Below are 27978 nucleotides of genomic sequence, written 5' to 3'. Positions count from 1 at the left end.
GGATGGGGAGCGAGGTGTTATTGGCACCTGTTGGACAACAGGATGGGCATTCAGTTGGGCTATGAACGGGATTTTCAACAGCTTTGCATCAACAGTAATTAATTTAACAATTTTATTTAATCGACTGATGTTGAACATGAACTGTGCTTTCTTTTATAAATGCAAGTGATCTATGAGAGCCAGTATTTCCGGTCAATGTCAAAGGAATTTAGCTAATTATTCATTTGATTCCAGCCTGCATTCACTCCATGCTACCAGCACGGCAGCTCTGGGGGTGAAAGTGGTTTGCATTCACTTGGTGGTTCCAAGCCACCCATGGAAGACTGGCCTAGCTATCTCTTCTCCTCAAGATAACCTACTGCCATGCCACAAGTCAGGAGACCTGATGGTATAGGGTCAGCAGCTCAAAACCACCAGTGGTTCCTTTCGAGAAAGATGAGGCTTTCTACTCTTGTAAAGAGTTACAGTCTTGGACAGGGACACTTCTACCCTGTCCTGTTGGGTGGCTATGAGACTCTATGGCACTGAGAGAAGCCACAAATCAATTTTGACCCAAAGCACCCGGTAGGCGCTATGGGTAGAACTGCCCCATGGGGTTTCCAAGACTGGGAATCTTCCCAGAAGCAGACTGTCCCATCTGGGTTTGCACTGCACCACCCTGGTTCCTCCCATAAAGATGACAGCAGAGGAAACTCTGTGAAGTATTTCACACTATAGTATGTGGAGTTGCTGTGCCTTGGAATGAACTCCATGATATTTCTGTGTGTGTGCTCATAATAAATGATAAATCATTAGTTATGGCAAGTAGGATCTTAGGCTATCTCTGTGCCCACGGATCATGAAACAGATAATTTTTAGGAACCACATGATACATGGAGGGAAAAAAGTCATCTGGCCCACCTATTGTAAAAGACCAATGAAAAAAAATCAATTTATTGGGGACTGTTACATACATCAATTGTATCAAGTATATTTGTACATATATTGCCATCATTACTTTAAAAACATTTCCTTTCTATTGAGCCCTTGATATCAGCTCCTCTTTTTTCCCTCCTTGTCATGACCCTTTCATAAATTATAAGTTATTATTGTTTTCATATATATTATTGTTTTCACTGACTGCTGTCTACCTTCACCCATGTTTCTGTTATTCATCCCCCAGGGGGGGGGGTGTTAATGCCTCCATCATTGCGACTGGTTCCCCCTTCCTCCCCACCCTCTTCCCCCCTACCCTCCTGGTATTGCTACTCCCATTTCTGTTCCTGAGGGATTTATCTGACCTGGATTCCATGTGTTGTGAGCTTTTATCTGTACCAGTGTACATGCTCTGGTCTAGCCAGAACTGAAAGGCAGGGCTGGGGTCATGATTGTGGGGGATGAAGAAGCCTCAAAGAACCAGAGGAATGTTGAGTGTTTCTCGGTGCTATACTTTGCCCTGGTTGACTCATCCCTTCCTTGTGACCCTTCTGTGAGGGGGGCTGTTCCATTGTCTACAGATCGGTTTTGGGTCTCTGCTCTGACCCCTCTCTTTCTCAACAATGTGTTTTGTTTTTTAGTTTGTTTTGTTTTGGGTCTTATGGTGCCTGTTACCTGATCCCATCGACACCTTATGATCACACAGGCTGGTGTGCTTCTTTCATGTGGGCTTGTTGCTTCTCTGCTAGATGGCCATATGTTTAACTTTACGCCTTTAAGACCCCAGATGCTGTATCTTTTGGAAGACCAATTTTATAATACTCTGTGGTGAATAAAAAGGAGCCTTGCTTAAGCACTGCTGACTGTAAAATCGGTCGTTCAAACCCACTAGCTGCTGCGAGGGAGAAAGGTGGGGCTGTTTGGGTCTATTGAGATTCGCAGTCTTGGGAAACTACGCAGCAGTACTGCTCTGCCCTCTGAGGCCCTTATGGCTCAGATTTGACTCGGGGTCCATTGGTTTTGATGATGGACAGGAAAGCAGGGGTAAGGCAAACAGCTCACAAGTCTGCCTGCCGTCCTACAGGCTCGGGTCTATACAGGGTGGCCTTGCAAAAAGGCCTGGTGTCCGACTTCTCAAAAGCCAAGCACAAACAATCCTGTAATGCATGGTTCTATTATGACACATGTGGGGTCACCGTGAGTCAGAACGGACTGTGGCTGTGTTTTGTGTGTGTGTTAATGGTGGGGAGGGTTGTTAAGCTTTCATCGTGCCCGGGTACCTTACAGAAATAGATCAAAGCTGTCCTCCCCTGACCCCTAGTATTCCTGAACACATCCTTTTCATTTAAAAACAAACACAAAAATGTTTACCAACTCTGTGTTTTGTTATGGAACTTTTTTTCTGTTTAAAAGTTCAGAGACTTCCTTTGGATTGCTGTCCTCTGCTATTTCGTGTTGCTGACTTTTGTTTACTCTTTGATTTGGACTTGTCACCAAGACAAGCCTGTGAATTGAGCTTGCGCTGTTCTTTTGCCACCCACTGCCCTCCTCCATTCCCATTCCTCCATCAACACCACGGTCTAAACTGTACTCATTTTCCAGCTTCAAAGGTCATAACAGCATGACTTTGAGCAAGTTACTTAACATCTCTGCATCTCAATTTCCTTATACATAAATTTGAAATCATGTCTACATACAGCTATTACAAGAATTAAGATAGATGATAGATGGGTAGATAAACAGAGTGTTAGCCTGGGTTGACTAGAAAAACAAATCCAGGGACACTTATATATGTGTAAGAGAGAGCTCTATATCAAGAAGTAATTATAGATCAAGCAAACATCCCAGTCCAGCCTAGATCAAGTCCATAAGTCCAATACTAGTCCATAACCTCTTCTCATGCAGCCACCCACAATGACGCAGAATGCAGGAAGCTCATAGGCCAGTGGGTGTATAGTCTTGTAGATCCAATGGTAGTAGACACATTTTCAGGGCTCTGGCTGCCATCAGTGGGGCTAGAATTGGCTCCTCAACAGGAAGGTGCAGCAGAGAGAGAGGGCGGGGTGCCCAGGCCCCTCCTTATGCGAAGGCCGTGCCCACAAGGAGGCACCATCAGGGTGTGACCCAATCGACAAGCTAGACTCCCCTCCATCAAATGGACATGAGATTATGTAACTACCACAGATAGCTAATGAGCCCAGCATAACTTCATAGTTGATAAGAAACTACTTACAGAGTTCTCAGTTCATCTCTGCCTTTATAGTACAAAGCTAATCTTTACAGAGTTAAAAATTAACTTTCTCTACTAACTCGGAATGCTGTTATCTAGGTTTACTTTTACCTCGGTTGTTTTATCTGGTACGTTTTCTAGGTGTAGTATCTGATCCCTCTTAATACCTGTCTTGATTTTGGACTGTACCTTAGACTGCATCTACGCATGTTGCTATAGTTCTTAAATCGTTCTGCAGTGAAAAACAACACTTATTTGGACACCCATCGTATCCCAGGTACTAATCTATTCAGTGCAGGGACCCAACCAGTGTATGTCTGAATGGGTGTACGCATGCGCGCTTGAGTTTTTCGGTGGACCGGGGAACATGTTGGTTGAGCAGGGCTGTGAAGTGTTTGGAATAAGCTGGGGTTGCTGTTGGGGCTGACAAGTCGTTTCTGCTCATGACAACCCAATGTGCAGCAGTGATACACGCTTCCCAGGCCCGGGCCATCCTCACAGTGGCTGTTCTGTGTGAGCTCGTTGTAGCTGCTGTGTCAATCCATCTTGCTGGGGGTCTTCCTCCTTTTTACTGACCCTCTACTTTACCAGGCATGATGGCCTTCCCCAGGAACCAGTCAGTCATCCCTGATGACAGGACCGAAGTATTTAAGAAGGTTAAGAAGTGAAAACTACTCTTTCTGGATGTCCACGAAAGAATTGAACAACTTTTATTTTGGGACTTTGTGGGTTTTTTTTTCTTTCAAAAATGAATGGTTTATAGTTATGCCTGTTCTTGAAACAGCTGAACTCGAGCTTGCCTCCTTGGCCTTTACTCTAGTTTCATGCAAGTGCAGGCTGCCAGGGAAGTTCTTCAGGACCAGCAGCATCCCTCCAGAGGACTTGGATTATGGGTGGGAGGGGTGAGGAAGGGCACTGCAGACAGGAGGAGCAGCATGATCAAAGGCACAGAGGCATGGCATTGAGACTGCACATGTTTGGTGCTGGTAGAACGTAATATTCGGAAGTCAATTCAGGAGCTGCGTGGTGGGAGACGCCATCCAAGTCTATTCAGGTGCACCCAGAGGCCTGTACAGTTATTTCTCCTTGCAGGGTTATGCACCTAGGATTGCAGGTTCACTAGACTTGATTTTGCACCCGGGGGCTGCTAATGACAAGGCCAGCAGTTCGAAAATCAACTGCTCCGTGGGAGAAAGATGGGCGCTTTCTACTCTCGTAACTCACAAGGGAAGTTCTACTCTGTCTTACCATGTAGCTACGAGTCTGCATGGACCCCGTGGCAATGAGTTTGCCTCTCTTTGAACATGATGGGCACTTTCATTGCAGTAACGATCATGCATGCTGTCATTTTTAAAGAGCCCACTGCCTGAAGGGAAGGAATGTGTTACGTGCCCTTGGGGATTTCTAAAGCACAAGGTTCTACAGGACGCTTCCTAAAGATCTTGAGGGAGAATGGAAGGGGAAGGGAAGGGAACTTTTTTTCACAACGTGCGTGCAGTCGCCTCGAATATGAAATTTGGTCATGGAGATGGACTTCAGACCCAACAGAGATCTCAATGGGAATAATCAAGAGGGTCACTACGCACGCCCGGCCTTGAAACATCCCGTCCTTCCCTTTAAGACACTTTCCCTGGCAGGAGCAGATGGCTGAAAACTCCACTGCTAGCTGGACCACCCAGTTTGAACCCACCCATAGGGCCTCGGAAGACAGGCCAGAGGGTCTTGCTTTCCAAAGGCTACCGTCTGGATAACCCTACGATGCAGCGCGAGTCTGCATATTTGGGGCTTTGGTGAGTCCGAATCAACTAACCACAGCAGCCATGCATGCAAACCGCTCAATAGAAAGTTGAGTGCTTATATCCATAACTATTGATGTACAATTACACATGTAAAAATTTCATTACCTATGTGGTCAATTTTCCATGAACATTTTTGCAGTTCCCTTGAATATTCCCCACTATTTTAGGCTAGATTCTCTAGAAAAGTAAAATCAGTGAACCAACACATACACACACACACACCTTTGATATGTATACAGTTATGTATATATAACACTTATATGCTATATTAATATACATAAATTATACATGCATGCATACAATTACATACATACATACATGTTTATCTATCTAGAGAGAAAGATTTGATTCAGAGAAATGGCTCGCAAAGTTGTGGAGGCTGGCAAATCCTGAAGCCAAGGGTCAGTTGTCAGGGTGGAGATTTCTCCAGACTTAGGTGGTTGCAGGGATGACACACCCAAATTCAGCACATGAGGGAGAGGCTGCTGACTCCTGGTCTTCTTGTAGGAGCTACCACATCCCCAGACCTGCAGCTCAGGTTCTCATGTCCGAACCTGAGGTCGGAGAATCCTGCCCAATCCAGGTCGAGCGTTAACCTAGATGGAATGTCCATCTGTCCATTAGAGGCAGGCCACGGTGGAATGTCCATCTGTCCATTAGAGGCAGGCCACTCCCCTGCTTACTGAATGGCTGCTCACATCAGATTTCCTCATGGAGGTGATTACAGCATATTACAGGACGGCAGAGCAATGCCTGCCAAACTCCTGGGACTCATGGCCAAGTTGACACATAACGTCAACCATCACACCCATGAAGTCTCAGTGTTGTTCTGCAAAATTTCACCCTGGCTTTTGGTGGTTATTTTCCTTGCTTGGAAACCAAGCAACTGGATCTAAAACATTGGATCTAGCCACAGGAGTTTTAAATTCTCTGAGAAGAATTCAGTATGAAAGAAAAAAAAAAAAGACCTTGGGACGTATTTGTGCTGTAATTAGCCTGAACATGGAATGTGTGGGAGAGGTCTGTGAAGAGGCTAGTAAAACAGAGGGTAACGGCAGGGTGGCTTGGCATCCCTCCTGCCCTGCAGCGGTGGATGTGTCACTATAGCGCCTGTGCTTACCAAAACAACGCTTAAAATTATAACCCGTGGATTTGCTTATACAATTTGCCAGCCTCCCAGTACAGACACCTGGCACTTGCATTTTTAATTTCATTTGTTTACCTAATTATAAATTAACTTCCTTGGCATCCCCAGTTATGCTTCAACCCTGGAGGAGCTGCCCCTATGTGTAAATGCTCCTGAGCCTGAACCGAACCTACAGGGCTGAGGCTCTTATTTCTGGGGGTTGAGTTCCTCTCAGATGATGCCTCGTCTCTGAGTAGCTTCTGGATTTGCCAAGAGCCCTATTTCTTGAATGGTGTCAACATTCTGTATTCTTTCTTCAAAGTATTTAGGAAAGATATCAGACGTGCAGGAATGTATACACACCATGAAAGTAGAGGGAAGTTTCCGTCTATGGTATGGCTTGGCGGATTTTCCCACCCTGAGCATACCATGTAAATTGCCTCCAACATCAAGAATTACAGTCCTATCGGCGGCACCCAAAAGCGTGTACACTATCTGCTCCCACCAAGCGACCACACCCAGCTATATGCAACCACCATTGTGCAGTTTAACTACCGTGGGTGAGTTTTCTTGTGGACTGTTTCACTTTACTAAGTATCCAAGCTTTCTGGATGATTCTGCAGCATCCAGGAACCCTTTGGCTGAAGGTAAGGACTGGGTACCCCCACGAGGGTCTCTGCTGTGACTGGCATTTCGGCTCCTCTCTGCTGCACCCCCGAGCCTGGGAATGCCCCGGCTGTGTGGTGGCTAGCCCTGCGTTAGACGCTCCTCTCCACACGGACTCCGTCTGCTCTCTCTCTCTCTCACCCCTGTTGCCCTGTCCACCCAATTGGAAGAAAGAAATTCCATTACCCTTATAAGTCTCTACTTGATGTCTTGCCGTGCTCCCCTTGTCCTGTCAGATGACGCCCCTTTGGCTTCCTCATACGGGCCGGGCCAAGCCTGCTGAGTCAGCCCTTCTATAAATGTTCAATGTTGTTCCCCTCGGTCTTCCCTGAAGTGGCTTCCCCATCCTCCCAGATGCCGACAGGCCACATCCTTGTGGAGTTTTCTGCCAGTTCCTGGGGTTGAGAAGCGTCTCTGGTTGAAAACAAAACGAAACCAAACCATACCAGCCCACTAGTTTGTAAATGCAATCGCTCTTTCCCAAGTCATGGAGAATGTTGCAAACAATGCTTCAGTGTTGTTGCACTTGGTCGTGCCGAAGGCCAGTTCTCCCTGAGAAAAGAAAACACAAAAGCCCGCAGACCAATAAGCTTCCCGCGATTAGGCTTGAGTTGGACTGATGAGGGAAGTATGCGGCACATATTAGACACCAAGACGTACTTTCTTCGGAAGAGAAGGCGGCTTTAAAGGGCCAACCAGGTGTCTCTGCTCTACTCTGGGTTGAGTTTCTGGTGTTTGGGGACTCACAAGGACTGTACTGTTGTCATCTCCCCAGGGTGCCTCCACCCGCTCAGGCCAGTTTCTTCCCTCTTTGTGCCCTTGCTTTGGGAAGAGAGATGGAAACGGACTGCTTTCCTCTGCGCGCTGCCTGGCAGCCTCTGACACCCTGGCTGGGAGCGGCCCCAGCATGGGTGTGCGTGCCTTGATTGCCCTTCGTTCTGTTTAGAAACCAAAGGTTAATTACTAGTCTCAATGGAAAAATCTTCAGGGAAGTTAAAAAATCACAAAGGCAAGGAAATTTCAAATATTAATTAACCTAAGTGTTTTTCTGGGTGGGTGTGTGTGTGGGGGGCGGTTGGTTGGTGTTTTGGTCTCTGTGGCTCGCAGGTGTCAGAATTGACTCGATGGCGGTGAGCTTTTTAAAATAGTTCCTTATTCTCATGTTAAGTCTCTTCCCACTTCTGTTTTCTGATGGTTATGCAAATTTCTGTTTGGGAAATATTTTGCTCTTAGGGGGTGGGGATACAAGCTTTAGGCTCACCTTAAGTTTAATACCCACATTCTGTGATAGAAGATAATGGAACCGTGTGGGTTGGCCCAATGGTCACAAAGTTACTACCATCAAGTTGCATCCTGGCCCCGTGTGCCAGAGAACTGCTCCACAGAGTTTTGAATGCCTATTGAGGTAGTTAGTTTCATGTGCCAACCTGGCCGATAAACACAGGTGGGGTTAATTGAAGGGTTGAGGGATACGTGGCTAGGTCAGCCTGGCCTTTCTAGTTCTTGGGTCTCTTGCTTTATGATGGTCGGACCAGGGTGCAGCTGTCTTCTCCAATCCTCTACTTCAGCTGGCAAGGCACACTTCCTGCAAGACATCCTTGAGGAGAAGCCACATGGACCTATCCCGATGCAGCCCTATGTGCTGGAACAGCCGTGTGGAGACCCCTGCCAGTGCTGAGATGCTTACACATTCACTGACTCGGCTTTCCTCCTGCAGTTGGCATCATTGTGTCTGTTTTGTGAGATGGAGGAAGGACTTTGTGGATTGGTGTTGGACATATGGGTTAATGTTGGACTTGTGGGCTTGGGCAGCACTGGGTTGGGGTGTTTTCTTGATGCGTACTTATTTAAAACTCTCTCTTATAGATGAGTGTCTGTGGATTTGTTTCTCTAAAGTACCCAGACTAACACACCTATGATCTTTGGAAAGCAGACGGCCAGCCCTTTCTTCCAAGGCATTCTAAGTTTTTGGTTAACAGTTTAGTGTGCTAACTGCTTGGACCACACGATGCACCATAATTAAGAGGTTTTTAAAAACCAAAGGATAGCCATTGAGTTGATCCTGAGGCTTTCTGAGGCTGCAAACCTCTAGAGAAGCAGGCAGTTTCGTCTTCTTCCATCGGAACAACTGATGGGTTTGAACCCCTGGTCTTGTGGTCAGCACTACAACACTGACCCAGCAGTGCTCCAAGGGTTTATAATTAAGAGAGTAAAATTGAGCAAAGACAGTTACTTGTATAATGTTGAATTGTCTGTTCTTATAGATATGAAACAGGAGAAAGATGGGGCTTTCTACTCCTGTAAAGGGTACAGTCTCAGAAACCCACAGGGGCAGTATAACCCTGTCCCACAGGATCACTATGAGTTGGCATCAACCCTATGGCAGTGAGTTTGGTTTTGGTTTCCAGGTATGATCGTATGGACTTGCCTTGAGTCCAACTGTTTTCAACCCTGAGATCTGTGGCATGTGATAACTGAATAATAAATATCTGTCTGGGATAGGCAGGTGAGTAAATGGATGGGGAAGTGACATCTGCTTGGCCAGTGAGGTAGTTAGCTTATTGTGCCAACCTGGCCAATAAATACAGGTGGGGTTAATTGAATGGCAGAGAGTTAAATGGCTCGGTGAGCCTCGCCTTTCTTGTCTCTTGCTCTTTGATCATCAGACCAGTGTGCGGCTGCCTTGCTTGTTCTGTGCCTTAATTGGCAAGCTACGCTACCTGTGGGACACCTAACCCGTGGACTGTATTGCTGTATTTGAGGTTCCTTCAAGACCTGCTTCAGAACACCATTGGAATTTATATCTCTTGAGCTGGGGACTGTCGGACCCTGTCATCTGGCTGACTGTTGGTGACCTGCCTTGCTGTTTGCTGCCTGTGCCCGGATAGACTGAATTGCTCTACAGAGGACTACCTGGCAGCCCGCAAGACTTGAGGGACGGCCAGTGTCTCACAGCTGTCTCACGGGAGTGAGTTGCACTGAGCCATTTGTACTGCTTTGTAATTCAATTAACTGTTTATTTCTTGTGTTATATATCTATATATAATTATTAGCATTCTGATTTTGTCTCTCTAGAGAAGCCTGTGTAACACAGCCAGTCATCCCACTGAGCTACTGTTAGGATGAATTTTGGGTGCTTCTGTTTAGGGATTCCTTGTGAACCTGGGAGGATCTTCTCAAGCCCAGGAGGAATCTTTGAACTTGACCCAGGGATCTAGAAAGAGAAACGATAACTCTTTTGTTTTCTGTAACCTACCCATGCCAAGGAAAACAGGCCACCTCCACCCTCCTGGTATGACCACTCACACCACTGGTCCTGAAGGGATCATCTGTCCTGGATTCCTTGTGTTTCCAGTTCCTATCTGTACCAGTGTACATCCTCTAGTCCAGCCAGATTTGTAAGGTAGAATTGGGATCATGCTAGTGGGGGAAGGAAGTATTTAAGAACTAGAGGAAGGTTGTATGTTTTATCCTTGCTACACTGCACCCTGACTGGCTCGTCTCCTCCCCGTGACCCTTCAGTAAGGGGGTGTCCAGTTGCCTACAGATGGGCTTTGGGTCTTCACTCTGCACTCACTCTCATTTACAATGATATGGTTTTTTGTTCTTTGATGCCTGATATCTGATCCCTTCAACACCTCGTGGTCACACAGGCTGGTGTGCTTTTTCCCTGTGGACTTTGTTGCTTCTGAGCTAGATGCTGCTTGTTTATCTTCAAGCCTTTAAGACTCCAGATGCTTTATCTTTTGATAGCTGGGCACCATCAGCTTTCTTCACCACATTTGCTTATGCACACATTTGTCTTCAGTGATCATATTGGGAAGGTGGGCACCCACTGATATGATTTTTTTGTTCTTTGATACCTGATACCTGGTCCCTGCTATACCTTGTGGTCACACAGGCTAGTGTGCTTCTTCCACGTGGGCTTTGATGCTTCTGAGCTAGAGGGCTGCTTGCTTACCTGCAAGCCTTTAAGACCCCAGATGTGATATCTTTTGATAGCTGGACACCATTAGCTTTCTTCAGCACTTTTTTAATGCACACATTTGCCTTCAACGATCGTGTCAGGAAGGTGTGCATCATGGAATGCCAATTTAATAGAACAAAGTGTTCTTGCATTGAGTAAGTACTTGAGTGGAGGTCCAATGTCCATCTGTTGCCTTAATATTAAACCTATAAATATATGCACATAGATCTATTTCCCCACCATCCTATATAAATATATTTAGATATGTACATGCCTGTATTTAGACCTCTATAAATACCCTTTGTCTCCTAGTTCTTTCCTCTATTTCCTTTTACTTTCCTCTTGTCCCACTATCATGCCCAGCCTTCATTTGGGTTTCAGTAATTACTCTCGGTTACATTGCCCTTGCTGAATCCCTACCAGACCTCTCACACCCTCCTTGCCACTCATTTTGGTTCACTTGTTGCTCCCTTGTCCCTGGGTTGGTCAACACCACCTCCTTTCCCCTGCCTCCCCCTCTCCCGTGTGCCCCCAGAACCATCGGTCCTGTTGTTTTCTCCTCCAGACTATTCATCCAGTCTATCTTATCTAGATAGATCTGCATAGATAATAATATGCACCAAAAAAAACAAGGCACAGTAAGACAAAGGGACAAAAGAGAACACAGCGGTGACACACACACAAAAAAACAAAGACCCATAAAAGAATAAATTAATTTTTAAAAATTTTAAAGAAAGAAAAACCTGTGAATAGATCTAGGTCTGATTTTTTACCTCTAGGCATGTCCTCCAGTCAAGTCCTATGGTGTGCCACCCTCTGACCTATTTTCGTTGAGCTCCAAGTGAATAGTCATTTACCTTGTGTAGCAAGCAGCTAGATTTGGCATATGACAACCTGGGAGAAATCTTTCTGTGTCCCACATGTACGCTCTGCCTTAAGATTTTCTCATAATGTTACAGAAAGGTAGGTGAAAGATAAAGGGATTCCACAGATTGCCTCTACTATACGCGTGGACTTGATTGCAGTTTGCACTTGATAATAAATGGTGGTACTGTTTTCGCATGTTAAAAATTGCCGTTGATATAAACAGACTATGGCTTATTTAAAGCCAGACTAGTCAGGGATATAATTTGTTCAAGATCAAAGGTCAGGCATTTTATGTCTCTGTTTAATTGTCCATTTTATTGAACATGATCTTGGGAACATAAGAAGCCTCCCACACTCCTTGGATTCAAAGACAAATTTGGCTAACTTTCTGGAAGGTTAATTTTTGGCCAGAGCACAGAAGAAAGTGTTCCAGAGAAAACTTAGGGTTGTTTGTCTTAAGTTCTCTTCTCAGACGCTTTGATAGTTCTGCCCAGTTTCTGCATCGACTTTCTCTTCAGAAGTGACTCAGTGACAATGGGCAACAACAAAATTGATATTATAAATTCACCTTAACTCCAAGTTTATCTTCTCACCTAAAATTCTGATTACTTTCTCCCCACCTCCAGAGAATCCTAGTATCTACGTATTCTTATATGACTTTAAATACTATTTATGTCTTAGCAAGGACATAATTTAAAAGTGAAAGTTCAGTCGTGTTTTTACCAAAGTGTATGACTTGCTGGTTTGGTAAGCTGTTTTCCTAAATGGCTAAAAAGAGAGTTGGCCCCCAAAGGACATTCAGATAAACCATTCTCTGAAAACAACCAGAATGGTGTGTACTCGTAGGGACTACCCATGTGGCATATGTGGCTGATGGAACAGCCTACACACTTTAAAGAGAGCGATTGAGACTTCTAGGCATCATGATGAGTAAGCCGCCACCCACGCTTCGTCTGGGAGAGACCCTTCCCATTCCTCACTCGGCAGAGCAGGTCCCATCACAGCACAATTCAAACACAATCACTGCGTGTAAACGATTTGCTAATATCTGCCCCTCCTGCAGGATTGCAAGTCGTTTTTCTTTTTCACAGCTGTCTTCTGTCTCTAAAATCGTGTCTGGTAAGCATCCAAGCCAAGACCTTCATCTCTTCACCCACTGCCGTCGAGGCAAGACGCCCCAAGGCTCTCGAGTTCCTTCTAGCTCAGAGCAATAGAGCAGTGGTTCTCAACCTGTGTGTGTGTGTGTGTGTGTGAAACAACGCTTTCACAGGGTCTCCTGATTCATAGCAGTAGCAAAATTACAGCTATGAAGTAGCAATGAAAACAATTTTATGGCTGGGGGGGGGTCACCACAACCTGAGGACTGTATAAAGGGTCACGGCATCAGGAAGGTGAGAGCCACTGCTGTTGTGGGTTTCCAAAGCGGTAAAGCTTTACCCAGCACCCTCATCCCTCTCTCTTGGAACAGCTGGTGGGTTTGAACCACCGCCCCCTTGCAGTTGGCAGCCCAATACTTAACTGACCGTGCCACGAGGGAACCTTTTGGTAAGAATAGGCACTGAGTGTTTCCTGTGTACATTCGCAGAGTTACTCTAGAGGGTGTAAACCTTCAGAACGGAGTCTGACCAGGAATTGAATTTGACGGCACACCCTTGTCCCCGGGATTAACCTACAAGCCGCAGGAAGTATGCTGCGCCCTGGGGCCATAGTGGGTGCCGTGCTGGGCTGTTAACCAAAGGCCAGCCATTTGAAACCATCAGGCGCTCCTTGGGAAAAGATAAGGCTTTTTGCTCCTGCAAAGGTTTCCCGCCTTGGCCCCCCTCTCGATAGTTGCTATGAGGCGGGATAATGCACTCAATGGCAATGGAGGCTGGAGCAGTGGAAGGGTCAGAGAAGACGCTATGATGGAGCTGTTTTCTTCTGTAACACAAGAGATCGCCGTGAGCCACAGTGCACTATGCAATAAGAGGTTTTATGAGGAAGTAAATTTATGATATGATTTCATGAACATGTTTAATATGTGCTGATTAATTCTGAATAATAAGTTATGAAACCAAAAGGAAACAAAACTCAACTGTCAGCAAATAGATTCCAACTCAGGACGACCCTACAGAATAGGGTAGAGCTGTCCCTGCCGGCTTCGGAGACTCTAGAGTCTTTATGAGAATAGGGTACCTCCTCTTTCTCCCACTTAACCCTGGTTCAAACGGCTGACCTTGTTGTTACCAGACCAACACATACACTGCGCCACCAGGGAGTTTTCCGATCAAATGAATTGTCTCTCACCATATTGTAACTTGAGATGGTTCCACGGATGGAGACTGAGATGAGTGATGTCACATGTACTCATTTGCTATAAAGCTAGGCCAGTGTCCAGCCCTGTCGTCGTTAATGTGCCCGCCTGAGTATTTAGAAAAACTAGCAAACAGGAAGTGACCCTTCCCAAAAGTTAAAATAACAGATTCATTCCGTACAATTAAATAGTTCAGTGCCATCAGGAAGAGTTGTACCGTCATCACCACGATCTCTTTTAGAAAATTGTCTTCGTGTTTGTACTCATCGTCATTAGCTCCTCATTTCCCCCCAAAGAACCATTGTTCCAGGTACTGTCTCTAGAACAAATTTAAATGGACCCTAAGGGAGATCAAATAAAAAGTGTGCTGAATTTTAACCTACCTGCCTCTGCCACAGTCCACATTGCAATGCGTGCCATGTGATAGCAAAACTATTCACCCCCCTGGCCCGTGGTCAGAGGGGAGGCACCAGGGACTTCAGCCACGCATTTACCTCCACTCTTTTTTTAAAAAAAACTCAAACAGCTTTAAAATGGGTAAAAAAGATGATCAAATGATAAGATATTACATTTTGACCTAACTGCATTTGTCATAAATGCCTTTACCATGTCCGATAGCAGGGCTTTTCACATCCCTCCACTGTGATCCCAGGGGACTCACCGAGAGTCCATCCACGTGGGGACTCTGCAAATCGATTTTGGGCTTCACTGTCATCCATAGCCTTATGAACACCAGGCGTTCACAACTTAAGCCTTAACACCATTCCTTCCTTTAGATTTGGTTCATATGCTTTACAAACGTTGGATCACACAGGTTGGTGTGCTTCTTCCGTGCAGAGTTTGTTAATGTCTCACTTTGATGGCTGCTTGTTTGAAAACAAGCCTTTAAGACCCTAGATGCTATAAGACCCCCGATGCTATGTTTTTACTCCTGATAACCAGGCACTATCTAAAATCTTCATCGAGTTTGCTATAGTACCCATATCTTCAGTGATCTCTTCATGAGGGTGAGCATCCAGCAGGGGCATGTGTACTGGGCTGCCAATCGCAAAGCCAGCGGTTAAAAACCATCAGCCAACTTCCTAGGGGAAGGATGAGGCTTTCTAGTCTACTCCTGTGAAGAGTTGCAGGATTGGGGGCTCATAAGATCAGGCTACTCTATCCTAGAGGGTCACCGTGTGTCAGCATGGGATTGATTGCAGTGGAAGTGAAGCCCCAGGGGAGTGATTGATAAATGTAATACAAAATAAAATGGCAATGAGGTTTCTCAGGTGAGCCGGAGATATATGAGGGGGTACCCCCCCAAAAAAAACACAGAGAAAAGCTCTGCTGGACAGAACATTATTGCTACCTGTTTTCCCCACTCGGTGAGCATCAAGTAACTCTCCCTGAGCGTGCCTGCTGACATTACCTGGGAAAGTCTTCTCTGGTCACAGTGAATTTTTTCGTAAAAGCAGCTTTTCTGGAACCTCGTTTTTGGTGATGGCTGATTTAAGAGAACAGCATGCTCAACTGTGAAATTTTGTTTCCTGCTCGGGAAAACTGCCACAGAAACTGCTGTGAAGTTGAACAGAGCTTGCAAGGACAGCGCTACAGGAAAATCTCAAGCGTATGAATGGTTTTCTTGTTTTTAAAAAGGTGAAATGTCGATTGATGATGAACCTCGCTTTGGACATCCACCCACTTGCTGAACGGATGAAAATGTCGACCAGTGGTGCACTTAGAGTTTGTTCCACCAGGTCAAACTGTCAATCAAGCTTCCTATTTAGAGGGTCTGAAAAGAGAGCATAATAGTGTGACACACTAAAGGCCTGATTTTGCCACCACGACAAGGCACCTGCTCACGCAGCCGTCTCAGCGCACCAGGTTTTGACAAAAAACAGCATTCCTCTCTTGCCCCATGCATCTGATCTCACTCCATGTGACTTTTTGTTTCCATGAATGAAGAGGGACATGAAAGGGCAGCAATTTGCCGTGGAAGAGGTGAAGAAAAAAAACAGAAGAGGTGCTGTCAGCCATCGCAAGAGATGAGTTTGAAGAATATTTCCAATAGTGGAATCGTAAATTTGACAAATGTATTAAGTTTAACGGAGAGTAATTTGAAGGTGATAGGTTGTTTTTTAAAGCAATAAATAGCTTTGAAAAAAAATTCTTTTTGGGGGGTGGGTACCCCCTCGTATCTAAGCCAAAGGCTGTAACTTTATGAGAGCAGAACACCTCCTCTGGTGAAATTAACCTTCTGATTAATAGTGTTCACACATTTGAGGTGGCTTCAAAAAGCTCTTGGGGAAAAAAAAAACAATGAAGTTCAAAGGGAATGAAAAATTTGCAGCAACATTTTGAGACTCTTTGTATATAAAATGAGAATATTTAACTATCCAGAATATGCTATTTCCTCTTTCTGCTTTGTAGAATTGTAATTATAAAGTCTTGTATATCAGGTACTGATAAGTATTTTATATCTATTTTAATATTAAGAAGGCTAATATTATATTTGTAGTCAGTCATGTAATGGTTGGCTTTGCAGAATACGAAGGGGATTAGGCAACAGTTGGGTAATTCAACTGATGATAACATATCACTTGCAAACAAACATTTACTTTATGTGACTCAGGACAATTAGCATTTATATACTTCTAAGTGCTCCAAATACCTATGTTCTGTGGGCATGTTTATACACTACAGCAGACTTGCTTTCTGAAACTGTGGAGAGTTACCTGGAACTTTGCCATGTGGGGTAGGGGAGTCATGGAAATAGTACATCTGGCGGGAGCTTCTGCTTCACAATTGAATACCCAAACCTCTCATATGGATCATGGAGATGATTACGTAACTGGATAATCTTATTCCTCCGGTTTATGTTGTAGCAGTCATCCCCTAATGTGTTTTCTGTCAAGTACTCCTGTTACTGCATTTGATACTGATTCATTCGTATTGCAGTAGGCTTTGGATTAGGTTGTGTTTGGGAGATCGGGATGATTATGTTTTTGTTTTTTTTAAGTTGAGTGGGAATTTAGTTGATGTTGAGTTAGTGTATGTAAATGTACCTGGCATGGTGCCAACAGATGGCCAATGCCCTGTCAAAGCTACGCTCTCTAGGCATTGAAACGTTAAGGTCCTTTCTAAATTTGATGTCATGGTTCTTTGATAAGCAACAGAGATTATAAGACAAAACAAAACAAAGCAATTTAATGAAATCAAGTTAAAAAACAACTACATTGAATCTATGAAATTCCAATATATAGTTTAAAATATCAGAATGAGAAATTTTCATAAGGAGTAAACAAATTTTAGTGAATCTCTTAAAAATCATACTCAAAATAACTGCTATTAAACACCTAGAAATGATGATTGACACTGCTTTGGGAGTATACATACTAGAAGTGGATATTTTATATGTACATCTATATGTACACGTAGAATCAACAGGAGAAAAGACTGCTTTCTTGGGGCTCTTTGTTCTGACCCAGCTTGTCAGTATATGAGGAGCTCTAGCGGCACAATGATGTTAGTGCTTGGCTGATAACCAGAGGGTCGGGGGTTTGAACCCACTAACTGCTCCACTAGAGAAAGATGTGGCATCCCATTCTGCAATGATTTACAACCTTGACGCCCACTAGAGGGGCGGAGCTATGCATCCTATGGGTCACTGTGAATCAGTATCAACTCCCCAGTGGGTTTTGTTTGGGTTTCGATTTTGATTTGGTTCATTGTGTGTTGCACTATTAGCTTTCTCTCCAGATACCCCTACTACAAGGAAAATGACAAGAAAGTTGGAAATTGAAAACAGAAGACTTGTGAAACACCCCAACCATTTTCCTAATACGAGCCACAACATTTTTAAAAAAAATTGAATGTATGGATTTTTTAACATCCGCTGAAATGCTTCCTAACCTGTTTATTAATTATTGCTCCATTATCAGAGTTGGAAAGAACTTCTCAAATCATGCGGGTAGCTCACTCTGAGCACTGATTTAATTCACATTCTACTGCTCTTGTTTACCTCACAGCCTTGCTACTCAAAGTGTGCTCCATGTTGGGTGCTTCTAATGGAGGTTTGTTAAGCAGCGCTGCAGAGCCCTGCCAAATGACCCCTAGATCTGTGCTTGGATCTCTAGTTCACAATGACTCCCTAGCTAATTGTAGCATCTTTGTCTTTGTGCTTCGTTGTTGTTGAGTTGGCCTTGACACATAGTGAACCCATGTATCATGGAACAAACTGCGGCCCTTGAGCCACCAGCGTTTTTCTGTCAGTTTGTCCCACCGTGGTGGCTATGTATTGCTGTGGCCTGGAAGCTGTGTCCCTGGTATTTCCAATGCCAGAAGGGTCACCCCAATAGAACATGTTTCTGCAGAGCTCACTTCCGGACTGAGAACAGACCATGATAAAGGCTGCCCCTCCTGGGGAATTAATCATGGCAAACCTTATGGACAGAATCAAAACATAGTCTGATACTAAACACGTCAGGAACCGAAGCAGAACATGGTCTGAGAGAGTGCCAGAAGATGAGCCTCTCAGGTCAGCAGGCTCTCAAACTCTGACTAAGGAGGAGCTACCTTCTTAAAGCAGAGGCAACCAGGCCGGGAATGAAGCAATCAAGAGGAATGCATTGTACTCTTCATCCGAAAGGTGTTTCACCATCAATGTTGAAGTACTCTGCTGTCTGTGCTAGGACGATATGTACCCACATTTCAAGGGATACAATCAATATGACTGTGATTCACATTCATGCACCAGCCACAAATGCTAATGATGAAGAAATCGCATAATATCCCATCAGGATGCATTGCTAATTATTGCTGATTGGAATGCAAAAGTTGGAAACAAGAAGGAATGTACTGTATGTACTTCAGTATAAGCTGACCCGAATATCAACTGAGGCACCTAATTTTACCACCAAAACCACAGTAAAGATGTGCTAAAAAACTCAGCTTAGACACGACTGTATACGGTACTTGGAAACTATGTTCTTGGTAATAGAAATGATTCCAGAGATCAAATGGTAGAATTTTGCAAGATCAATCACTTGTTCATTGCAAATATCTTGTCAACAACACAAAAGGCAACAATACACGTGGACTTCTCCGGATAGAATACACAAATCAAATGGATTGCATCAATTTGGAGGAGACAATGGAGAGGCTCAATATTAGCAGCTAAAACCAGCTTAGGAAATGACTGTGGAACAGACCATCAATTGATCATGTGTAAAAACTCATGAAAAAAATTCAAGCATCAAATTTCAATATTGAAAATATTAAGCGATGCGGAAGCATCAAATAAGTATGGAAAGAATGCAGAGAGCCACTGGACCCAAAAGAACTTGTCGACACTCAACCATTTCAAGAGGTTGCATACGATCAAGAACTATGGGACTGAAGGAAGTAGGCCAAGCTGCAGTGGGAAGCACAAGGCTCCAGGTATGTGTGGTATACCAATGGAAGCGTTTCAACAGGCCTGTGAGGCACGGGAAGCACTCACTCATCTACGAATTTGTAAAGCAGTTACTTGGCCAACTGACTGATAGAGATTCATATTTGTACCCATTCCAAAGAAAGGTGACCCGAGAGAATGCTCAAACTAAAGAACAATATCATTAATATCATATGCAAGTACAATTTTGCTGCAAATCATCCAACAGCAGTTATGCAGTGTGTTAGTCTGGGTACTTTAGAGAAACAAATCCACAGAAACTCATGTATAAGAGAGTTTTATTTAAAGGGTAAGTGCACATCAAGAAAGCATCCCAAGTCCACAAGTCCAACATTAACCCATATGTCCAACACCAATCCACAAAGTCCTCCTCCATCTCACAAAACAGATACAATGATGCCACTGCAGGCAGAAAGCCGAGTCAGTGAACATGAAGCATCTCAGCACTGGAGGGGTTCTCCGCACGGCTGCTCCAGCACCTAGGGCTGTATCGGGGTAGGTCCATGTGGCTTCTCCTTGGGAATGTCTTGCAGGAAGTCAGCCATGTAAGCTGAAGCAGGGAACTGGCTAAGACAGCTACACCCTGGTCCGACCATCACAAAGCAAGAGACCCGAGAACTCGAAAGACGAGGCTCACTGAGCCATTTATCCCTCTGCCCTTCACTTATCCCCATCTGTGTGTATTGGCCAGGTTGACACAATAACTAACCACCTCAGGCAGGTACATTGACAGAGCTGCCAGAAGTTCAGGCCAGCCAGATTCAGGGATATCATTGCTGACATCAGATGGATCCTGGCTTAAAGCTGAGAATACCAGAAAGATGTTTATTTGTGCTTATTCAAGCTAATCATCAGAGAAGCTGGATTTTATATATATAGAAAATCGGGGCATCAGGATTGGAGGGAAGCTTATTAACCACCTGAGACATGCGATGTCACAACCTTGCTCGCTGAAAGTGAGGACTTGAAGCATTTGCTGATGAAGTTCAAGGATTGCAGCCTTCAGTATAGATAACAGCTCAATGTCAAAGAAGATCAAAATCCTCATAATTGGATCAGTCAGTAACATCATATTACATGGAGAAAAGATTGACATTATCAAGGATTTTGTCTTGCTTGGATCCACAATCAATGCTAATGGAAGCAGCTGTCAAGAGATCAAAGGGCAGGGGCCAGGCCCAGTCCCGACTACCTGGACACCTGCTCCTTCCCCCGGAAGAAATTATTTCACTGAATTTTATTTCACTGAAGCTGCAGCTCCAGGAGAGGGACATGTCTGATCAGAGCACATGAGAGCAAATGAAGGGGGAGAAAGAGAGAGTGGAGCACATCCTGGCCCACCAAGCCTTGAGGATGATATTCCCGCTCAGAGCACTCAATCCACAGAGAAGACCATATGGCTGGCCCCACTATGAGACACGACATCCCTCACTGACCCATAACCCTACAGGGGGCAACACTGGAGAGACAATGTGGGAATCCTGCCAGATCTGATCCCACCACACCAAGGCAAAACACTAAGGGCATGGAACAAAACAGCAAGGGGAACAGAGCAATGAAGTCCCCAGGAAATACCAAAAATAGACTTTGGGGCCAGTGCTTCATGCCCATCAGACTTGACCAGAAAACACTCCTAAAGGCCAACAAACAGTCCTTGAACTAACTATAAGCTTTTCTTTCTTGTTTTTGTGTTGTTGTTGTTGTTTTTTGTCATTGACTTCTTGGTGTTGTTTTGTTTTCTTTTCTTGCTTGGTTTCGCTCTCTCTTGTTTTTGTGCATGTTATTCTCTCTGCAGGTCTATCTAAATAAGATAGGCTAGATGAACAATCTGGAGGAGAAAACAACAGGATCGACAGTTCCAGGGGGACATGGGATAAGGGGAGGTGGGGGGAAAGGAAGTGGTGTTAACAAACCCAGGGACAAGGGAACAACAAGTGATCCAAATTGGTGGTGAGAAGAGTGTGGGAGGCCTGGTAGGGCATGACTGAGGTAGTTAGTTTATTGTGCCAACATGGCTGATAAACACGAGGGGTTAATTGAAAGGCAGAGGGATAAATGGCTCAGTGAGCCTCGCCTTTCTAGTTCTCAGGTCTCTTGCTCTCTGATGATTGGTCCAGGGTGTAGCTGCCTTAGCCAGTTCCCTGCTTTAGCTGGCAAGACTCACTTCCTGCAAGACATCCCCGAGGAGAAGCCACATGGCCCTATTCGGATACAGCCCTGGGTGCTGGAGCATCCGTGTGTAGACCCCTGCCAGGGCTGAGATGTTTACACATTCACTGAGTTGACTTTCCTCGCGCAGTCAGCATCATTGCGTCTGTTTTGTGAGATGGAGGAGGACTTTGTGGATTGGTGTTGGACATATGGGTTAATGGGTTAATGTTGGACTGGTGGACTTGGGCAGCATTGAGTTGGGATGTTTTCTTGATGTGCACTTACCCTTTTTATAAAACTCTCTCTTATACATGAGTTTCTGTGGATTTGTTTCTTTAATGTACCCAGACTAACAGTGACCAAGGGTAATGTAACCAAGAGGAATTACTGAAACACAAATGAAGGCTGAACATGACAGTGGGACAAGAGAAAAGTAAAAGAAAATAGAGGAAAGAGCTAGGAGGCAAAGGGCATTTATAGGGGTCTAAATAAAGGCATGCACATATGTAAATATGTTTATGTATGAGGATGTGGAAATAGATCTATGTATATATATGTATAAGTTTAGTATTAAGGTAGTGGATGGACATTAAGGTAGCAGATAGACATAAAGTAACCTCCACTCAAGCACTCTCTCAATACAAGAATACATTGTTCTATTAAACTGGTATTTCGTGATGCTCTCCTTCCTGACACAATTGCTGAAGACAAAGCGGGTGCATAAGCAAATATGGTAAAGAAAGCTGATGGTGCCTGGCTGCCAAAAGACATAGCATCTGAGGTCTTTTTTTTTTAAATTTTTTTTTTATTTTAACAATTTATTGGGGCTGATACAATTCTTTTCACAGTTCATACATATACATACATCAATTGTATAAAGCACATCTGTACAGTCTTTGCCCTAATCTTTTTTTTCTCTTTTCTTCTTTTACATTTTATTAGGGACTCAAACAACTCTTACCACAATCCATACATATACATACATCAATTTTATAAAGCACATCCATACATTCCCTGCCCCAATCATTCTCAAGGCATTTGCTCTCCACTTAAGCCCCTTGGCATCTGAGGTCTTAAAGGCTTGAAGGTAAACAAATAAGTGGCCATCTATCTCAGAAGCAACAAAGCCCACATGGAAGAAGCACTCCAGCCTGTGTGATCACAAGGTGTCAAAGGGATCAGATATCAGGCATCATCAGAACAAAAAATCATATTGTGAATAAGGGTGAGTGTGGAGTGGAGACCTAAAGCAATTGGACACCCCCTTACAGAAGGGTTGCGGGGTGGAGATGAGCCAGTCAGGGTGCAGTGTATCAACAATGAAGCATACAACTTTCCTCTTGTTCCTAAATGCTTCCACTCTCCCCCCTCCCCCCTGGCCAATGTCATGATCCCAATTCTACCTTACGATTCTGGCTAGACCACATGTTGTAACACTTATACAGATAGGGACTGGAAACAGAGGGAATACAGGGTGGATGATCCCTTCAGGACTAGCGGTGAGAGAGGTGATACTGGGAGGGAGGGTGGAGTAGAAAGGGGGAACCAATTACAAGAATCTACATATAACCTCCTCCTGGGGGACAGACAACAGATAAATGGGTGAAGGGAGACGTTGGTCAGTGTAAGATATGACAAAATAATTATTTGTAAATTATCAAGGGTTCATGAGGGAAGGGAAAAATGAGCTGATTCCAGGGCTTAAGTGGAGAGCAAATGTTTTGAGAATGATGAGGGCAATGAATGTACAAATGTACTTTACACAGTTGATGTATGTATGGATTGTGATAAGAGTTCTATGAGTCCCTAATAAAATGATTTTTAAAAGATCAAAGGGCACATACATTGATTGGGTAAATTTGCTGCACAATGACTCTTTAAGTGTTAATAAACAAGGATGCTCCTTGAGGACTGAGATGCACCTGAACCAAGCCATTGTATTTTCAATGGCTTCGTATGTGAAAATTGGGCATTGAATAAGAGAGCCTGAAGAAGCAGAATCAACGCAGTTGAATTATGGTTCTGACCAAGAATGTTGAAAGTACCATGGACTGCCAAAAGAAATAAATCTGTCTTGCAAGAAGGATAGCCAGAATGTTCCTTGGAGGCTGCCATGTTGTCGGGAGAAACCAGTCCCGGGAGAAGGATATCATGCTTGGTAAAGGAGCAGTGCAAAGAAATGGGGGAAATCGACGAGATGGATTGACATAGCAGTGCCTGTACCGAGGGACTCAAACACGAGCGCAATTGTGAGGGTGACCCAGCCTGGGCAGTGGTTCATCCTGTTGTAAGTAAGATGGCTGTGAGTCAGGACCAATGGGCAGCACCTAACAAAGACAAAACCATCCGTGGGACCAGCTGTATATGGATCTGTTATGACCCAGAGAGGTTTTTTGGCTGCTTTTCAGGAGCAAGCGGCAAGACTATTTGTGCTGCTTTGTTTTGGTTTGCAGCCTCAGTGGAAAGCCGGTTATCATCAGCACCATGTCATGCTCCACGGATGAAGGCATGGGAGTCGTACAAGAGACACAGTGGCCTGGAATCAACAAGTCACCTGCTCATTGAGAGGCGAGAATTCTCCTCTCACCAAACTACCATCGCCCCCGTTACCTTTGTGGTTTGCCATCCTCACTTCAATGGAGCAATTCTGGCTGCTCCGTTTTCCCAGACGGATTTGTTTGCCCTTTATGCGCTCTCAGTGAGTTCTTCCGAGGACTGCGCTCACATCTCAACGCCTCCGATAGTCACCGGCCCTGGTTGGATCCATCCCCTGGCAGCCCTCTGCACCAGGGTAACTTCTCTCTTTAATGAAGGTCCATCACACACAAAAATGAGTTACCTGAATACGCTTTTCAGGTTTAGTAAAATCTCCATGCTCCCAGGAGTTCCTGGTATAACGTTGTTTGAGGTTTCTTTACCATCATCTTATTCAGGGCCTTTCCCGCTTTATTCCAGCTGGTGAAATCTAAAGTGGCAGCTCATCATCGGTACTTTTCACGCTTTTGGAATGAGTCCATTGAAAATTTCTCTCTCTGTCTTTTTGGTTCAAAATCCTTTCTCACGGCGGAGACCCTTTCCTGTTATAAATAGTTCTGCTTCTAAAGGGCACAGAGGAACTGCTGGGTGGTGTAGTGGGTTACACACTGGGCTGCTAACTGCAAGGTCAATGGTTCCAAACCACCAGTTGCTCCCTGGGAGAAAGATAACGTTTTTTACTTCAGTCAGGATTGACAGTGCTGGAAACCCACGGGGGCAGTTCTGCTCTGTCTTGTAGGGTCACAGTGAGTCAGAACTGACTCAATGACTGTGAGTTTGAAAGAGCATCACGTTGCCATGCTTCTGTTTTTTAGATTTTGAAAACGAAAATGTACACAGAAGTAAACAAAAAGAAGTTTTGTTTCTCTACCCTCCAAAAGACTTAAACCCAAGTACTTAAAAAATTTTTTTTCTCCCTATAATACATGATATCTACTGACTTTGCTTTCCTCTGATACCTTTTAGTAACATGCCACGGACACACCCAATACAGAAATCATCTTTGTGTACTGAAAAGGAAAAACTTCCTTTGCTTTGTACAATCCAAATATTTTTCGTATTGCATCAAGTATGATTATTTCACTGTTGAAGGTCATTGGAGCTCGGTGGCTTCTGAAAAAAATATTCACTTTTGTTTTTAGAGTGTGGTTTTTGATACTCTGCCTAAAACAACAGAGACTGTGACAGATTTGTTTATTTATGTGTCAGGATTTGTCTTGTATTAAGGAAAACGAAAGAACTGTAAGAGGAGTCATTTGAGATATTTTCTCCATTTTCTTCTGAAGAAGTGGCTCACAGCACAAAACCAGTTGCTGTTTAATAATCCCCTCCCCCCACTGCCTTCCTCTTTCATTTTTTTCTAGGTTTGTGTATTCTTTCCTACCTCCATCTCTCCCTCTCTTGTCTTCTTCTGACGGTTTTCAGAGCAATGGCTCCTTCTCTCACCTCTGGATTAAAATAAAGCCCGCTCCCTGTGCATGAACGTGTGTGCGTGCGTGTATGCGTGTGTGTGTGTGTGTGTGTGTGTGTGTGTGTGTTACCTGTGTGCGGAGACAGAGAGGCTGGCAGTGAGACAGATGGTTCTTTCATGACCCGATTGCTTTGGGTCTCACTGGATATGTTCTTTTTTTCAGGGAGACTAGACTGAATCCTTTGACTAACCAATCGTGAACTACAGGAATCTAATATGGGGTGCTGGTTGAACCACTGGATTTTTTGGTTTTATTTGAAAATTTGGCAAATTCCTCATCTAGTCGAGACTTTTATGGGGATCAAATCTAAAAGTTTGTTAAGTATAAGGAATATGCCTATTTAGAAAATTATACTGGTGTTAAGATTATTTTGGTTAGCTAAGCCTTTCTTATATCTTTGTGTTTTATTTCAGGATTTGCCAGCAGAAAAGCCCTACAGACGTCCGACTTGGATTAGCTCTAGCAAACCATCCTGCAGACTGCCTCCGGATCCTCATTGACCACAATCTTCCCCTCTTCCGGCACAGAGGACCATTGGGAAACTGATTCCTAAAAGTACAGGTACGCCAAAGCAACACTCCTATTGTTCCCTAGATTCCTTGGGCATGCTTGAGTGCTTGAAACGTTCTCCAGCAATATTTCCATCCAGAGCTGATAGCCTTAAAAGGCCTTCTTCTATGTATAGAACCAAAAACCTAAAGTCACTGCCATCGAGCTGATTCTGACTCATAGCAACCCTAGAGTACAGTGTAAAACTTCCCTCTTTAGGTTTCTGAGATTGTTTTTTTTAAATATTTATGGGAGCAGACAATTTCATCTTTCTCTACCGAGGGGTTGGTGACGCTTTGGTTAGCAGAACCTGTGCATAGCCCACTATGCCGTCACCACTAGGACTTTTTCTACGTATAGAACTGCTGCTGATTTCTCGCTTACTAGTTTCACAGGGAGTGTAGTGGTTACACGAGGGCTGCCAACTTCAAGGTCAGTAGTTCAATCAAAGCCACCAGCCATGGGAGCAAGGGGCGTCCCTCCACTCCGGTAGAGTGACAGGCTCAGGAACCCACAGGGACAGTTCGCTCTGTATTGTAGGGCCACCGTGGGTCAGAATTGACCTGAGGGTGGTGAGTTTGGTTGGTGGAGTTTTACAGGTGACCAGACTAGTCGTCTAGCTAAAGACTTGTCAGAGCCCCACGTCAAACTAAGAAAGGTCTAAATCCTCATTTTGAAAAGTCTTTTGGGGAGGGCTGAGAAAATTCCCAAATTAAAGCCAGGATGTTACATGAGTCCGAGGTATCAAAGAGGTGCTATTGCTAAGCTGTGTAACGTTAGGCAAGAGGCTTGCCCTCTCAGAGAATTGTTCTCTTAAAAAAAAAAAAAACTACTCCTGTTATAAGAATTCGATTAAATTACCTTAATAGATGAACCTTTCTTTTCCCATGAATTTTTGCAGGCTCGGGGACTCACAGGGGCAGTTCCACCCTGCGCTGTAGGGTGGCTATGAGTCAGCCTGGACTTGATGGCAGTGGCAGTGATACCCCAGGGGGGTGATTGAGAATGTTCTCGAACATAAAATGGCAATGACGTCTCTAAGGTGAACCAGAGACATGTATGCGGAGACATAGATGCGTGAATGGATTTGCGGCTTGCACTTAATTCTAGCCCTACTCTAAGAACAACACATGGCTCTAAGAACAAGACACGGCTCTGCTTGATGCTTGCCTTCACAGGGAGCTCACTGAAGACATGGGTGCTGTAGCAAAGTGTGGTGGGAAAACTGGTGTGTGCCTGGCTGGCCGAACGAATGGTGTCTGAGGTCTTAAAGATTCTTTTAAACAAGCAATCGTCTGAGTGAGATATCAGTTAAGTCCACATGGAAGAACGCGCCAGCCTGTGTGATCCAAGATTGTAAATACTATAAACCAAATCCAAAGGAGGGAATGGCGTCAGAGCTTAAATTGTGAACACCTGGTTTTCAGAAGCCTTTGGAAACCCAAATTTCCATCTGCAGGTTCCACCCTTGGATTAAGCCTTCAGCGAGTTTCCTCTGATCTTAATTGAGGAATATGAAAGGTGACCAGACGTCCTGCTTTTGGCAGGATAGTCCCAATTTTAACAATTTTTCCTGTATCCTGCGGCATTTTAAAAAGTCCCAGTTTTTGGAAAGAATGCATGACCAGCTAGGGTATACGGTTTTCGGTTGCCATTTGGTTATTTCGCCAAGACATGAGTTTTATCAATGGTGCCCTGCTGGTGTCCCGCTTTGCCAATATTAAAATCTGGTCACCTTAATGTCCTGTTTTTAGACAGAGGACATTGTAAAGTCAATTATGGTAGATGGACACAGGTGAGCATGTAATATCTCTTGATCGTCCTCTTGATCCATTTTATAGATGGTTCGGTTATTTTGTTTGGTTTTTAAGTGGAGAGGAAATCCATGTGGATGAGGCCCCTGGTGTATCCCCTCTGACCACGGACCAGGCATGGGACTAGCCTTGCTGTCTATCTTGCAGAGTGCAGTGGAGA

At 44.3% G+C, this 27978-nt stretch overlaps 1 protein-coding gene across 3 annotated transcripts in view; it reads left to right on the top strand.

Moving 5' to 3' along the window:
- The window catches only part of ST3GAL6 (ST3 beta-galactoside alpha-2,3-sialyltransferase 6), a 125591-nt gene that overhangs the window by 9335 nt on the left and 88278 nt on the right, over positions 1 to 27978 (top strand). For 2 of the 3 annotated variants that reach the window (XM_075542426.1, XM_075542427.1), the window contains exon 2: positions 25869 to 26016. The gene's annotated coding sequence lies outside the window, so the exon portion shown is untranslated. Of the gene's footprint in view, positions 1 to 25868; positions 26017 to 27978 lie in introns of those variants that run through there. The other variant, XM_075542428.1, reaches the window with a different exon arrangement.

This window comes from Tenrec ecaudatus, chromosome 2, assembly GCF_050624435.1.
Source record: "Tenrec ecaudatus isolate mTenEca1 chromosome 2, mTenEca1.hap1, whole genome shotgun sequence".
In the NCBI taxonomy this organism is placed as follows: domain Eukaryota; kingdom Metazoa; phylum Chordata; class Mammalia; order Afrosoricida; family Tenrecidae; genus Tenrec; species Tenrec ecaudatus.
This window is presented reverse-complemented; position numbering and strand designations above follow the sequence as displayed.